General features: G+C 34.4%; 1 non-coding gene across 1 annotated transcript; it reads left to right on the forward strand.

Moving 5' to 3' along the window:
• The first annotated feature begins 7,071 nt into the window (after positions 1-7,071).
• On the forward strand, positions 7,072-7,178 carry LOC141710207 (small nucleolar RNA R71). The gene has a single exon (XR_012570739.1). It is a non-coding gene; the product is annotated as a small nucleolar RNA R71 (small nucleolar RNA).
• Positions 7,179-18,323: the final 11,145 nt, after the last annotated feature.

Here is an 18,323-nt window from a genome sequence, read left to right on the forward strand (position 1 = left end):
AGGGTTCAAGGTTGAATAGTTTAAAGCGCTTGCAATATAAAACATGATTTATTTTGAATACTAGCAACATGTTATGGGAAAGTTCGAAAATATTGGTAATATATCTTGAAGAAGGTTCAGAAATACTTGCCTTATCATTGATGATTTCCAGCTTTATTTGCACTCATCTAACAGTTTTACTCATCAATTACATTCCTTTTCCTTCTATGCCTTGCTTCTATTCATCAACCACTTGCCTTCTCTTTCTACGCTTCAGTTCTATTTACGGATCACTGACTTTCTTTTTTTATGCCTCGCTTACTTTGATAGACATCACAAGTATCTTTCAATATTCAATCTCATATTATTCTAATCATCACATAGACGTCATAAGCTTTTATCTACCCTTCGTTTTACCTAAATCCGATTTACGGATTAAAAGTTATGACAGAAACTGTCCAACAATAACCACACAGGCTTATAACACATCAATAAGCTAGCACGTAGCACATAGCACACAAGATATTCGATCAAAATAATTTTTCAAAGAAGATTCAGAGTCAAAATGATTTTCCAGGTATTTGATACGAATTTTTGAACATTTTTCTAAATTAAAACGGGTCTCCGAGTCATTTATAATTAAATAACAGGGTTCGAACACCTGAAACTTACTTTAAAATAATTTTATAATAATTATTGAGCTTTGAAAATAATTTTAAATAATATTTTGAAGCTCGAGACTATTTTTCGGAATTTTTAAATCAAAAATAAATAATTAAATCTAATTACTAAATCAATTTAAATTAACTAATAACTAATAAAATTAATTAATCAATTAATATTTAAATTAATTGACTAATTAAATAATTCATTATCAACTAAAATTAATCAATTAAATAATTAAGATTTATTTTTAAATTAAAAATAATTTTCAGAAATTAAAAATATTAATTTTTGGAATTTTTAATTAATTAGAAACAATTTTCTAAAAATAAATATAAATTGAATACCATTTTTATAATTTTTATAAACAAAAATCCACTTTTTATGAGTTTTTAAAACAATAAGGACTGAAATGTAAGTTTTGTAAAACAACAGGGATCAAATGGCACTTTGGCCATCTTCTCCTGCGACCCGCCGGCCGGACTCCATGGCCGCCGCCATAGAGCTTTTCCGACGGCCGAAAAATGCTCAGAACGTCACCAAAAATTGCATATTCGAAGTAATCGATGCCAGGGACCTTATCGTGATTTCCAAATTTACAATCGATGCTGCAGTTGGCTGGAAAAACGGCCAGAAGCTTAATATTTCCGGCGAGCTTCGCTGTTCCGGCGACCCCTATTCCGGAATCGTTTGGCCACCAAATTGGTACCAATACATTCCTTATTTCCCGATCTACAACTTGGTGCAAACAATTTCAACCAATAACCCTTGAATCAAAAACGCCTAAATTCTAATTAAGTGCATTCAAGTATATAAAGCCTAATTCTTTATTTCGAGAATCAAACAACAATTTGAACATGTTATTGAACTCCAAATTCATCATATAATACACCAAAATGATCAGAAAGAAAAGATCTACATGATTCTAGCATCAAATCACATCAACAACATCAAGAACAAATTTTCATAATTTAATCTTTAAATAATTTGAAATAAAACAATTGAATAAAAAAATACCTTGATTTCTGCACTAAAATAGTTGATTGATTTAGAAAGGTCTTTTCGAGAGCTTCGATTTGATATATGGCACGCCCGAATCGGAGTTCGATAATGCCTTCGTTTTGTGCGTTTGATTTTTAGGAACACGTCGATTAATTAGGGTTTTCTTTGAAAATTCTATATTTTTACTGACTGATTATGATTATATGAATAAAATAAAATAATGAAAGGGCTATATAAATTTATGGAATATTGGTTCGTGTTGGATCGTATTGGATCGATAAATGTAGCACCCCCAGATTCGGGGTCAGGGATCCGGGTCGTCACGGTCTTTCTTTCCACAATTATCACTTAACTTAATAATAAATAACCTCATGCTGTGACCCCACAATAACACACATCACAACCCGTTATAGTCTCAGAGATGAAATTGAAATAAGTACAAGTCCTTGAATCCACAATTTAAGAGTTATTACAACCCAAAATGATTACTTGATAAGTTTACAGTTAAATGCCATTATCTGCCACAAGTTATAATTATACATAATGGATTCCCAAAAGTAGAATGTCTGATCTACAGATAAATCTACCTCTGCAGCTATAGCAGCTACGATCTCAACGGGAAGACGCGGGACGCTTCCCACGCGCTTGCACTGGGTCTGCTTGAGTCTGGCCATCTTTCCTAACTGTTGTTGTGTGATGAAGAAATGAAGCAAGAGTGAGCATTACAGCTCGCAAGATAATATATAGTGTAAACAATAATGCAAGTATCTAAATGGATAACTTACTAGAACCCTTTATCAAGTGTAAGGTAATTACTTACTGGATATAAGCTTAAAGGAAGATGAAGTTACCAATTACTTCACTATACTTATACCATTTTAGAAAACTACTTGAACTACCACTGTTCAAAGTATAATAAGTTTTCGAAGTTCAACCCATAGATGAGACCACAAGTTAAGACTTGAATAGATTCAATCTTTGAAATATTATTGAATGAAATGAAGTTACGAGATACTTTATTTAGTCCCGATATATTTATCCACATATATATCTCTTATACATTTCCTGGAAACCTCTGTCATGTAAAGTATGAACAGAGTTTGTAATATCCAATGAATTTTGGAAAGAAAAGAATGTTGGCATAAACCCGATATCTTGCTGATCAGGCAAAGATACCAATAAGTAACCTTTTCTACTAGTAGATGGACGAATTCCCCACTGGTCATCACCCTGGCCGCAATAGGACCTTATGCTGGACTGCCACTCAGCCACTTACGCATTTGATGGACTCCCACTGAGCCACTTACACTTTCATGGACGCCCACAGAGCCCATGTTGCTTATGCCGACTCAATAGATGGACTTACTTCTCGAACGTTGGGTAGGTAATCAATTCATTTATCAAAACAACAACCTCGTTGCGAATATAAAATACACCACAGAGCCGGATCCCTCAGATTTTGAGCGAGTATTTAAATCCCCTTTGAAAGGAAGATCTTAAATATAAAAAAAATGAGTTTTGGGATCCGCTCTAACTTTTAAAATCATTTTGAAGACTCGAAAACATTTTTAAGAATGTTTGGAGTAATGCTGATTTAATGACATAAATCAGTCCCGATATATTAGAAAATATCTGAATATTATTATTTAAATAATATTCCCATAAGGATAATTCTTATAAAAATAATCGAAGTAGAAGTTTTAAAACTCATACTTGAAATGATTATTAAATAACCAAAGATATACTTATACGAAAGAACTATCTTTATTTGAATTATCGAAAATAAGTTTGATTATCGAAACATTATTCTTTAATAAAATAAAGAATATTATTTAGTAAATAAGCGGAGTCATAAGTCCTCAAATGAATATTCAAAATAATATTCATTAAATAAAATAAACGGAGTCATAAGTCCTCGAATGAATATTCAAAATAATATTCATTAAATAGAATAAACAGAGTCATAAGTCCTCGAATGAATATTCAAAATAATATTCATTAATAAAAATAAAGTTATCGAATAAACATTATTCGATTAATAGTTTTGAAAACTATAACTATATATATATATATATAAATATATATAATATACTCGGGAACATCGACTCCCGGTTTTAGAAAATGTTCGCCTTTGGGTCCCCTATACTTAGGGTATACGCAACTACTTCTTATCTCTAACATAGGTATTATGCAATTATAAGCATTGAAATCAACAGATAGATATCCAGATTACGAAACAAACATGCATATATATACCATATCAGCATGCTCCAATATATCGCAAAATTTGCTAATTAACCATCGGGCATCTATCACAAGATAATGCATATACATATATACATCACACCAACAGTATAACGGGTAGAAAACTTGCCTGAGCGACTGGGGGTGATAAAAAGCTTGGGACGAGTCTGGTAATCTATAAACAACATATAAGTTGGAATTAAACCAAAGTCGCTTATGAATATATAATTTAACCAATTAGACCCTAACGTTCGCTTTTGCGCTCAACGATTCACTTAAGTCGCTCTAGTACCCTCGGCTCCACCATTTTTAATAATTTAACCATTAAGGATTTTAAGGCGATTCTTTTGCGAGTACCCTACCAACTGCCTAATCCACTTTACATAATTGTTTCATACAATTAGTCATTTAAGGTCCTTAACCAAGGTTTTAAAGTAAGGCGAGGGGTAATGGTTTGTTCGCGAAACGCCGTTACTTAAAACGGTCGTTTCTCCTAAACCGTTCATCGGATTCAAGCGAACCACATATCAAAACGAAGCTTGTAACATGAACTATCTAATCATGGCAATGGTCAAAACCTAACAGTGAGTTCTTGGGTCCTGATGTTAAGAACAAAAGCAGTCTAAGGTAAATCGGGCATTACGACGACTATGTTTACGCGATTACCAAATTTTATACTACTCTAAACCAATCCACAATCAACCCACAATCATTAGTACAACCAAACTCCATCCATACAATACTACAACAGCCCCAACATCTCAATATTTCCAATTTATACTACTTCCCAATCATGAACTAAGAGCTTACTTAAGTTCATTAACTAATAATCAAGATTTACAACTCCAAAAACATCACAAAACCAACCAATCTCTAAATACAAAATAATCATGCCTCTCATGAACTATAATACTCATAATAAGCTCTTAACATTCAATAACAATTCTAGGTTAAGAGATTGTACCTTCCTTGTGAGTAGGAGTAACTAATGAGCTTGAAACAACCTTGGAAAATCCTTACTAAAGCTTTATCTAAACAAAAACACAAGATCAAAATTTCAAGTTCTTGAAAAACACTATTCACTCTCTTCTTCCATGAATTATAGGAAGAGATTGTGAAGGAATTTGAAGCTTAGATTCATAGGATATCTATATCTATGTACAAGGAACCTTAGATAATTACCTCACTAATTAACAAGGCTTGGAACTTGAATTTGAGTTTTTTTTCTTTGAAATGGAGATGAAGCCGAGAGCTTCTTCTTGAAAAGGTGAAATCAATTTGTGTGTTTTGTGTTATGAATTGTTTTGCTTGGTTGTTTTGCCTTTTGTTTTGCTTAATTACCTTTTAACCATAGTCAAATTTATGTGGTTTATAATCAACCAACACTTCCTTCCCTTTGGTCATGCTTATGTCATCCTCCTATGTCATCCTCCCACACTTGTCCTCTTCTTGTTGGTGTGCTGAAATCATCATTACTAACCTCTTTGATTAACTCCTAATTACTTGGCTAATGACCGCTGATCTGTTATACGGTTCGCTTAACTTTCGTTCTCGTTTATCGTTTGAGGGATCATACCCGGGATCTTATTACTTGGGTTTCCTTAACCTTTCTTAATACATCATATTCCTTTTATGATCCTCTCTTATAATCCTTCAATTTAAATCCTTTTTATCCTGTCACCTTATACTCAATTCTTTCGGTATCTGGTGAATTTTCGGGAAAAATCAAAGTGTTCGAATTTGGATTCTGACGATCTTTACATACACTTATATACCATATAGAGTACTAATAAGATCTCAGAATAACAGTAAAAGAACCTCTACAAAGTGTGGCACGAAAAGTTTTCTTATTCAGCATAATCAGCAAAATCACTATTTATAGGGGTTACAAAAAGTTCAAAATTTTGGGGTTATTACAATAAATTAGTTACTTAGCCGCTAAGTAACTGCAAAAACGATCCGATTTGATACTTGTAGTGGATAATTATCCAAACCGGGCTTCTTATAAAACACTTTATATGATAATAATGTAATAATATCCCGTCTTTCGAGAATACGGGTTTTGTTGCTTTATCGAAATGATTATCGTATCGAAAATTTTACGACGGGTCACGCACGGGTTAAACCGTAATCCGGATCGAAAAAGTTAAAACACGGAAAATGTCCAGAATTAATAGATTATGTTAGGAAGGAGTTTTCGGAAGAGTTTCGGGTTGTAAAAACGTAAAAACGGTTGAAGTTGAACGATTCCCGGCTTTATAAAATAATTTCGTAATTATTCAAAAAATAATTAATAAATTCATAAATTAATATAAAATCATATAATAGTCCAAAAATTAGCAGAAAAAACCGTAATTATCTATATTTTATTCTGGTCATAATAAAATTAACATACTTATACTTTATCACATATAAACATCCATATATCAACACCAATCACTAGATAATTCACCAAAAATCACATAATAATCACATAATAATTATTTATTGATAAAAATACTTACACGCTATATCCCGGATATTGCATCGGCAATTTGTCCAATATGATTTTCCAAGGTCTTGATAGAAACTGCTTGGCTCTTGCACATGAGCCTCAACTCCTCCAATTCAGATTTTTCATTAGACTGTTGTAGCTGGAGTTGTTGTCTTGGTGCATTTTGTGGTTGTTGAAAACCAGGAGTGTTGTACTGCTTTGGTGGATACTGTTGATAAGGCTGTTGAACCGTATTCTGAGAATTGCTCCAACTGAAATTAGGATGATTGCGGTTGTTGGGATGATAGGTGGCTGGCACAGGCTGCTGCGACCTCTGAAAGTTGCTCACGAACTGAGCTGATTCGCTAGAAATAGCACACTGCGCCGTCTCTTGCGCACCAGCACAAAGCTCACAGACAGTAGTGATCTGATTAATTCCATAATTTGCCAAAAAATCCACATTCATCGTCAAAGATTTAAGCTGCGCAGCTATAGCAGTAGCTGCATCCACCTCTAGAATTCCTGCTACCTTGCCCTGAGATAGTCTCTGAGAAGGATTTTGGTATTAATTAGCAGCCATCAGTTCAATCAATTCGTAAGCTTCATCGTAGCTTTTAGCCCACAAGGCTCATCCTGATGCTGCATCAAGCATGGGTCTAGAAGCAGCACCCAACCCATTATAGAAGTAGTTATTGATCATCCAGTCGGGCATCCCATGATGAGGACACTTCATTAGCATCTCCTTATATCACTCCCAAGCCTCACACAAAGACTCTCCAGAATGCTGCGCAAATTGAGTAAGAGCATTCCTGATTGCAGCAGTCTTCGCCATAGAAAAGAACTTAGTAAGGAACTTCTGAGCCAAATCTTTCCATTTAGTGATAGAGCCTTGTGGTAGAGAATGTAACCAGCTCTTAGCTTTATCCCTCAGAGAGAATGGGAAGAGCCTTAGCTTTATAGCATCTTCAGACACTCCATTGAACTTGAAGGTATTGCAGATCTCGATGAAATCTCTGATGTGCATGTTGGGATCTTCTATAGGAGAACCCCCAAACTGAACTGAATTCTGTATCATCTGACTCGTGTTAGCCTTGATTTCAAAAGTGTTAGCCGCAATGGCCGGTCTGACAATGCTAGACTGAATATCATTGATCTTTGGTTGAGAATAGTCCATCAAAGCCTTTGGATTCGCTTCTGGTTCACCCATTGCAACAAGAGCTTTTTCTTCTTTCTCAACTAAGATTTCTTCTTCAACTTTCTCCTCTACAAGAACTTCTTCAAAAACTTCATTAGCTACTACTACTTCTTCCTCATCTTTATCCAGTGTTCTCTTACGAGACCGAGAATGCGTATGCATACACGCTCGCTAGAGTACTTGAAACACGTCAAGGAAATAAGTAAGTAACAATATCCAAGTCACTAAAGTTTAACGAACACTGATGACAAACATATAAACTAAAAATTAACTACGAGTCCCCGGCAGCGGCGCCAAAAACTTGTTAGGACGTAATCATGCACTAATATTCACGCAAGTATACGTGATCGCAAGTAATATAGAATTAATTATAGTTCATTCCCACAGAGACTGGTTTAAGATAATTTTAATCAATGTATTTATGCAACAATGGTATGGTTATTATCCAATGCTAAGACGAATAACAAATTGAGGTTGTTAACTATATTTAACTAAGAGATTATACTAAAGAACATTAATTAAGAGAATTAAGAGAGTTAAATACTATATGACTCAAACATGGGATTCTAACTTCATTAAATACTTCATTCAATAGCCTTTTTGTTCTTAACCTTAGCATGCAATGGTGATGACATTAATCAGATAACACGAAACTGATAAACGCTAACTTTCGTTGCAAGAATACCATACTACCAGACATCCACAAAAGAGATAGAAGCTGAATAGACACCAATTATAGTGAGACCCTATATGTCTATAGAATTTGACAACATAACAGTTTAACGCACAAGTTATCTATCGTGATTACATAGGGCAAGTAAGATGGTTAAAATTACCTACAAATTATGCATATCAAATACATGAACCTATGCTAGCATGGCAAGTTCTAAATCCCTAAATTCACTTTCGCTTCATTAGAGATTAACACGCTATCTTATAAGTTCGCGACGCTCATAAGACGAATAAGCACAACCAATACTAGGATATCATATAATCACCACATACTAAGGCATCGAAACAAATTAACTGAAGAAATTCATAAATAAATCCGCTAGAACCCCACGATAACGATTAGCCCATAATCGGACTCATCATCAACGTGGGTTTTGATGAAATCATGGTATAATAAACGTAGTCTTTATACTGAATAAATAATAAACCAAGTACGAAACAAGAGTATAGGTTCACGAGCAAGAAAACTAGCATTCAAAGTTACAACTTAAAACAAAGAATCACAAGAATAAACTAGATCCTCTTCGCCTTGGTTGAATTGTGCTCTACGGTCTTCTTACGCCTTCTCCTTAAGCTCTGGTACGTCTCGTTATAAAAAACGAACATATATGTTTATATAGCAGCCCATGCAGATTAGATGTCTTCTGGATCAAAATCAGAGTAGAAACAGGATTCTTTGAATTCGACCCGGCGCGGGCGCGCGCTTCACCAGCGCGGGCGCGCGCTTCACCAGCGCGGGCGCGCTGTACTTCTGCAATCCTGGCGCGGCCGCGCGCTACTACAGCGCGGTCGCGCTGACTCTCTGGAGAAAATCCTGAATTCTTCTTTTCTTGCTGGTTGAGTTGGTCTTTTCATGAGCTTTTGTTCTAGACACCATCCTAACACCATATTAGCATCAAAACAATGCTAAATCACCTGGATCTTTTATTTATATCTGAAATGCAAAAACACTACAAAACACGTTAAAAACATCAAAAACTTGAGTACAAAACACCAATTCAAAGCTTTATGGAGCGTTATAAAGTGACATAAATGCCACTCAACAGTTTTATGTAGAGCAACCCATCAAAATACTCGACTGGCAAGAAAAGAGTCTTAGGAATAAATCAGGGAGATTAGTGAAAGTACTTTGGAGAAATCCCAAGTTTGAGGAATCAATATGGGAGTTAGAGTCTGATATGCGGGTGCAATATCCTCATTTGTTCTCCTAGATTCTGAGGATAAAATCCTTTAAGGGGGAGAGGATGTTACGACCGGTATTTAAGTACTCATAATTGAGTTGTATTTAGACAATTATGTGTAAATATTATAAACTTGCATGAATATATGTCAATTAAATATTTACGTGGCCCAGGGCAGCAGAATATTATAAATCGATAAGCGAAGTATTTTATCTGGAATTTTTGTGTGTGATTTTTAAGATATTATTGGTTGATGAAAACTACTTTTCAAAAATAGATTTTCTTTAAAATTATAAAAGTTATCTCATTAAAATTTTAAAATCTCAAGATATTTTATGGAAATATTCTTGTAATTTATGGAATTATATTTTTATTTATAAAGTCATTCTTTTAAATGATATTTGGAATTGTGAATAAATATATGTTGATTATTAAATTTCCCTTGCATGCATTTGATCATCCAAAAGGAGAGAGGGACACTAATGTCATTTCCAACCCCACTAACTTCTTTTCTATTAACCAATTTACATGAATAACTTTGCATGCAAAAACATGGTTGTTTTGGAGAAAGGGTAACTTGGTCCTTACTCACTCCACTATCTAATCAACATATAAAAACACATAATCATATCAAGCGGAATCATTCTAGAGATCAAGCACTCAACCAAGCCATTTTATTTCTCTCCCTCCTCTCTCTTTTCCTCTCTCTCGGCCGAACCAAAAACACACACACACACACTCAAATTTCATTCAATCTTTCAAGATCCTAGTGTAATCTAACCCTCCAACCTTTGTTCAAGTTATATTTGTAAGTTTTGTGTAGAAATTTAAGTGATTAAGTGTTGCAAGTTTAGTTTATTTAACAACTCAAGTGGAAGGCCTTAATTCTTGTGAATCTAAGGTCCAAACCATGAGATACATTGTTTTTAGAGAAGGAAATGGTTGGTGAAGTGTTATAATCCCATCATTTCCCTCATCACCATTCGGCAATGGCTTTAAAAGGAGCCGAATGGAACCAATTTTAGTTATCTTCTTTGCATTTAGTGTAAAAACCATGTTTCCAAACATATATCTTGATTTAATTTCATGCATATCAATGATCCTATTATTTTCAAGTCTTGCATGTTAGCATAAACTCTTACATGCCATGTTTTGATTAATATATGATGATATAAATGCTTGCATATTAGTTTTAGGATGTTAACTAAAGGTATTAGTAGAGTACTTTCAAGTTTAAATGATTTCATGACTATATGTTCAAATTTGTGAGGTTTTAATCTTGGTATTGCTTTGCATGCACTAGATAATGACTTGCTTTGCTATATTAAAGTATTATAAGTTGTTAAGTGAGTTCAATTCGTGGGTATCAGGACTTGGTTTGAGGATTATATTTGAATATATGCATGTTAAGTTCGAAAATGTGGTTAAGTGTCATGCATGCATAGTTCTGTTTATATATCATTGGTTATTATGATTTTTAGAGTACAGAATAATCTCCTCAGTAGATAATAGATTGAATAAGAGGGAGGGTGATTTAGTCTTGGTGGTCCTTGTGGTGAAGTGTTTTAAGTCGAATGGGATTAAAGAAGGAAGGGTAGTTTAGCTCGAGTGTTGAGTTGAAGTCTTGGTCGAAAGTTTGGAGTGTTTTGAGTGAGCATTTGTGAGGCCCTAAAAGGCCCAATCTCCAGAATGTTGAGGCATGGTATAAGCTTGAGTTCAGTAGCCATAAATTGAGGGAATGCTATGGTTTTGGTGGGTGCATTGGTGAAAAACCGAGAGTAACCCAAAATAGAGACAGTTTTAGAGTTAGTGTGTTTAGTGTAACACCCCCAAATCCGGGGTTGGGGATCCGGGTTGTCATGAGTTCCATTTCCCTTAATAACACCCAATCTTAATAAACAACCAACTACTGCATACTGTGAACCCACAATAAACACACAAACCACAAGTTATAGTCGTAGAGATGAATACCAAAATAACACAAGTCATTTTATTCCACAATTATAAGTCATTACACCTCAAAAGGGTTTCTAAATAAATTTACATTTCTTTGCCATTATTACAATTCATAATATACATAAGTCGGGTACATCAAAAGTTGAAAGCCTAGCCTATTAGTAGTTTCTACCTCCGCTACAACGGCCTCAACGCCTACAGGAAACTGCGGAACATTTCCTATCCGCTCGTGAATTGGGAGCTTGGTCCTGTCCATCTTGTCTATCTGTTGTTGTGTGATGAAAGAAGAAAGCAAGGGTGAACAACAAGCCCACCAAAATAATATGTATTATAATTAACAATATATGAGCCTTATCATAGTACTCATGAAAGTCTTGGTCAAGAAGAAATGAACCAAGTTTGATATCTTAACGCGACCAATTCGCAAAATAATCAGTATATATGTATATACACTTTTCAAAATCTTTGAAATCCTCTTCCATGTATAATATACACAGAGTTCCAGTCTATAACTGTATAAAAATATCGTTGCAAGGTGATCTCATATATCTAACCTTGTCTCAACGTTTTTCTTAAAATCTTTGTCATACATAAGATAATCATTTACTAGATATAAGTTAAAAAGATGAAGTTACAAGATACTCCAATATACTTATATCTTTTCCGAATACTACTTGAACTACCACCGTTCAAGGTATAATCAGTTTCAAAAGTTCATCACATAGATGAGACTACGAGATAAGACTTTAATAGATTCAATCTTTGAAATATCATTTAAAGAAATGAAGTTATTAGATACTTCATTAATTCCCGATATATATATACACCTATATATATATATATCTCATACATTCCTTGAAACCCTCTGTTATGAAAAGTATAAATAGAGTTATAATACCCAATAAATTTGGAACGAAGAGAATTTTGGCATAAACCCGATATCTTGCTGATCAGGCAAAGATACCAATAAGTAACCTTTTCTACTGTAGATGGATGAATTCCTCGCCGGTCATCACCCTGTGTACCACCCCCAAATCCGGAGTCGGGGATCCGGGTTGTCACGAGTTCCATTTCCCTTAATAACACTTAAACTTACTAAAAAACCAACTACTGCGTACTGTGACCCCACAATATACACACACACACCACAAGTTATAGTCTCAGAGATGAATACCAAAGATAACAAAAGTCATTTTATTCCACAATTATAAGCCATTAGACCTCAAAAGGGTTTCTGAATAAATTTACATATATTCCTTGCCATTATTACAATTCATATTATACATAAGTCTGGTTCATCAATAGTTGAAAACCTAGCCTATTGGTAGCTCCTACCTCAGCTACGGCGGCATCAACACTTCCAGAAAACTACGAAACGTTTCCTAACCGCTTGCGAATTGGAAGCTTGGTCCTGTTCAACTTTTCTATCTGTTGTTGTGTGATGAAAGAAGAAAGCAAGGGTGAGCAACAAGCCCACCAAAATAATATGTATAATTATTAACAATATATGAGCATTCTCATAGTACTCATGAAAGTCTTGGTCAAAAGAAATGAACCAAGCTGATATCTTAACGCGACCAAGTCGCAAAATATTCAGTGCATATATATACATATATATACTTTTCACAATATTTGAAATCCTCTGACATGTATAACATCCCCAGAGTTCCAGTTTATAACCGTATAAAAATATCGTTGCAAGGTGATCTCATATATCTAACCTTGTCTCAATGTTTTTCTGAAAGTCTTTGACATGCACAAGATAATCATTTACTAGATACAAGTTTAAAAGATGAAGTTACAAGATACTCCAATATACTTATATCTTTTCCGAATACTACTTGAACTACCACCGTTCAAGTTATAATTTGTTTCAAAAGTTCATCACATAGATGAGGCTACAAGATAAGTCTTGAATAGATTCAATCTTTGAAATATTATTGAATGAAATGAAGTTAGGAGATACTTCATTAAGTCCCGATATATATATATATATCCATATATATCTCTCATACATTTCTTGAAAACCTCTTTCATGTAAAGTATGAACATAGTTGCAATATCCAGTGAATTTGGAAAGAAAAGAATTTTGGCATAAACCCGATATCTTGCTGATCAGGCAAAGATACCAATAAGTAACCTTTTCTACTGTAGATGGATGAATTCCTCGCCGGTCATCACCCGGGTCGCATTCGGACCTCGAGCTAGACCGTTACCCGACCACTCACGCGTGGATGGACTGTTACCCAGCCACTTACACCTTCATAGACCATACCCCGGCCTGTCGCTTATGCCTATTCAATTAGATGGACTTACTTCCCGAACATTGGGCAAGTAATCAAATTGTTGTCTCAAAACAGCAACCACGTTGCGAATATAAAATACACCACAGAGCCGGATCCCTCAGGTTTTGAGCGAGTATTTATTTCCCTTTGAAAGGAAGATCTTAAATATAAAAATGAGTTTTGGGATCCGCTCTAACTTTTAAAAATATTTTGAAGACTCGAAAACATTTTTGAGAATGTTTGGAGTAATGCTGATTTAATGAAATAAATCAGTCCCGATATATTAGAAAATATCTGAATATTATTATTTAAATAATATTCCCATAAAGAATAATCTTTATAAAAATAGTTGAAGTTGAAGTTTTAAAACTGATACTTGAAATGAATAATAATAATTAACCAAAGATATACTTATACGAAAGTACGATCTTTATTTGAATAATCGAAAATAAGTTTGATATATCATAACATTATTCTTTAATAAAGTAAAGAATATAATTAAATAAATAAGCGGAGTCATAATCCCTCGAATAAATATTAAAAATGATATTCATTAAATAAAATAAACTGAGTCATACATCCTCAAATGAATATTCAAAATAATATTCATTAAATAAATAAACGGAGTCATAAGTCCTCGAATGAATATTTAAAATAATATTCATTAAATAAAATAAATTTATCGAATAGACCTTATTCGATTAATAGTTTTGAAAACTATATCTATATATATATATAAATATATATAATATACTCGGGAACATCAACTCCCGGTTTTAGAAAATGTTCACCTTTGGGTCCCCTATACTAAGGGTATACGCAACTACTGCTTATCTCTAGCATAGGTATTATGCAACTATAAGCATTTGAAATCAACAGATAGATAACAAGATTACGAAACAGACATGCATATATATACCATATCAGCATGCTTCAATATATCGCAAAATTTGCTAATTAACCAACATGCATCTATCCCAAGATATTGCATATACATATATACATCACAACAACAGTATAACGGGTAGAAAACTTTCCTGAGCAACTGGGGGTGGCAAAAGTCATGGGATGAGTCTGGTAACCTATAAACCACATATAAGTTGGAATTAAACCAAAATCGCTTATGAATCTATACTTTAACCCATTAGACTCTAACAATCGCTTTGCGCTCAATGATTCTCTTAAGTCGCTCGAGTACCCTCGGCTCTACCATTTTTAATAAATTAACCCTTAAGAGTTTTAAGGCGATTCTTCTGCGAGTGCCTTACCAACTGCCTAATACACTTTACATAAATGTCTCATACTCCAATTAGTCCTTTAAGGTCTTTAATCTATGTTTCAAAGTAAGGCGAGGGGTAATGGTTCGTTCGCGAAACGCCGTTACTTAAAACGGTCGTTTCTCCTAAACCGTACATCGGAATCAAATGAACCACATATCAAAACGAAGCTCGTAACATGAACTATCTAATAATGGCAATGGTCAAAACATAACAGTGAGTTCTCGGGTCCTGATGTTAAGAACAAAACAGTCTAAAGTAAATCGGACATTACGACGGCTATGTTTACGTGATTACCAATTTCTATTCTACTCCAAATCAACCACCAATCAACCACAATTCATTCATACAACCTAAATCCATCTATACCATGTTACAACAGCCCCAACAACTCAATATTACCAATTCATACTAATTCTCAATCACGAATTAAAACTATACTTAAGTTCATTAATCAATAATCCAAGAATTACAACTCCAACTCATTACAAAACCAACCACACTCTAAGTCTACAAGAATCATGCTTCTCATGAACCATAGCAATAAAACTAAACCTAATACTCAAAGTAAAGTTAGGGTTTGGAGGGGTTATACCGTCCTTGGAGAGTGGAGAATCAAGTAATTAGCTTGGAATCACCCTTAAAAGTCCTTATCCAAGCTTAATCAAAACAAAAACTCAAGAACACAAATTTAAGTTCTTGAAAAACACTATTCACCCTCTTCTTCCATGATTTTTAGGAAGAGATTGTGAATGAATTAGAAGCTCAAACTTATAGGATAGCTATATCTATGCATAAGGAGTATTAGATAATTACCTCACTAATTAACAAGGCTTGGATCTTAGATTTTGGTTTTTTTCTTCTTGAAAAACAAAGAGAGGCCGAGAGCTTTGATGAAGAAAAGAGAAGTCAACTTTGTGTTTTGGTGAAATGAATTGTTTTGGCTTGGTTGGTTGCTTTTGATTTGTTTTAATTATCTTTTAACCATGAAAAATTGTGTGGTTATTAATCAACCACACTTCCTTCCCTTATGTCATGCTTAGGTCATCATATTATGTCATCCTCCCACACTTGTCCTCTTCTTGTTGGTTTGATGACATCATCATCCCTAACCTCCTTGATTAAATCCTAATTGCTTGCCTAATGACCGCTGATCTGTTATACGATTCGCTTAACTTTCGTTCTCGTTTCTCGTTTGAGGGATCATACCCGGGATCTTATTACTTTGGTTCCTTTAACCTTTCTCAATACATTAAATTCCTTTTTATGATCCTCTCTTATAATCCTTTAATTTAAATCCTTTTTATCTTGTTACCTTATACTCAATTCTTTCTGTATCTTGTGGATTTCCGGGAAAAATCAAAGTGTTCGGAATTGGATTCTGACGATCTGTACATACACTTATATACCATATAGAGTACTAATAAAATCTCAGAATATCCATAAAAGAACTGCTATATAGTGTGGCATGAAAAGTTTCTCATTCAGTATAATCAGTAAAAACACTATTCATAAGGGTTACAAAAAAGTTCAAAATTTTGGGGTTATTACAGTCTCCCCTCCTTAAAAGGATTCTGTCCCGGAATCAGATAGAAAATGAATAGGGATGCTTTCTTAGCAGTACACTTTCTAACTCTCAAGTCAATTTTCCCACGTTATGGTTCTTCCATCAAACTCTGAATAGTTTGATAACCCTTCTCCTAAGCACTTGTTCCTTTTTCAATCTATAACCCTTTCTGGTTGCTCCATATAGGTTACATCTGGTTGCATGTCTATGCGCTCATATGCCCCTATTTATCTGGCATCCGAATTACACTTCCTTAACATTGATACGTGAAACATGTTATGACTTGCTACATGTTCGGGGGTAGGGCTAGCTCATATGCTAACTTCCCAATACGTCTTAATATATCCAAGGGACCAACAATTTATGGACTTAGCTTTCCTTTCTTTCCGAACCTCATCAATCCTTTCCAAGGGATACCTATAACATTACTAGGTCCCCCTATTTCATACTCTTTGTCCTTTCGAGTCAAATCAGCATACCTCTTATGTCAATCTTGAGTTACTACCAGCCGTCCTCTCATTAGATCTATTATATCCCTGGTCCTTTGGACTACTGCGGGTCCGAGCATCTTGCGCTCTACAACTTCATCCTAACATAAGGGAGATCGACATTATCTTCCCTCAAGGATCTCATAAGGCGACATCTCGATAATGACATATGATCTATTTTCGTAAGAAAACTCAATCCGTGCTAAGTGACCATTCCAAATTCTTTCAAGTCTATCGCATAGACCCTCATCATAGCTTCTAGAATTATAGCTTTTGCTTCTCAATACCCACTATTTTCCAGTTCATAATCGCTGACTATCTTCCGTTCCTAATATTATACTGGTTACACCTTTGCTTGTTAGCATTCTATAACCTTTTTATACACGCGTCAACCTTAGTATCACGAATGTGTTTCCATTCCTAACACCACCATAACTTTACTACTCCTTTTTCAGCTGTTTCTATTTTCCAAAGTTTGATCAATCATATAGAAGTAAAAGAATTTATTGAGAGATTATTATGATCATGAACACTTGTTATATCACATAGTTAGTATAGAAGGTGGCCAGCCTTTAATACTTGACAAGTAATTAAACAACATGTGGTATTCTACTAGGCTTCTATCACAGAGATAGGTAGTCATTCGGCAATACCTCCCCCTCTGGAAGGGTTGTTCTTCTCAGCTTACATGAAATGAAAATAAGAGAAAAGAATGAACGGAAGAGAATTGTATATATATATAAAATATACTGCCAAAAAATATCTGGCTTGGAATCTACCTCTAAACTAGAGAGGTTTAACATATGAGAACACAACATATATGTATATAAATCAACATCAAGTATAATAGCATCGCATTTCACATGCCTAAATATTTTTGCTATTCTGTTCATCATTCTATGGACCCATGCTCTTGCTTAAGCTTATACACAATCACCTTTGAAACTCCCTCGACATCGAAAATCGAATCTGGGATCTCATTCTAGACATCATCGTTACTAGAATTCTATGCTGGCACCGTAACCTTTCTCTTATAGTAATACGACTCTCTATTGATAAGAATGGATAAGTATTCAATAGGTAGATAATCGAATTAATTAGTCTATCAACGATAAATTACACATCACCACGACCCGATTAGTGGTACTCAATCTCAACATTCATTACAATACAACTCTCACAGTTGTCATCGTCTCATTATTCATAGACTCATTGTAGCATTACTATGGTCCACCACTGACCTACTGTAGTCATTCGTTTTCCTCGAAATCTTAATAGCTA

Source organism: Apium graveolens, chromosome 2 (genome assembly GCF_009905375.1).
Source record: "Apium graveolens cultivar Ventura chromosome 2, ASM990537v1, whole genome shotgun sequence".
In the NCBI taxonomy this organism is placed as follows: domain Eukaryota; kingdom Viridiplantae; phylum Streptophyta; class Magnoliopsida; order Apiales; family Apiaceae; genus Apium; species Apium graveolens.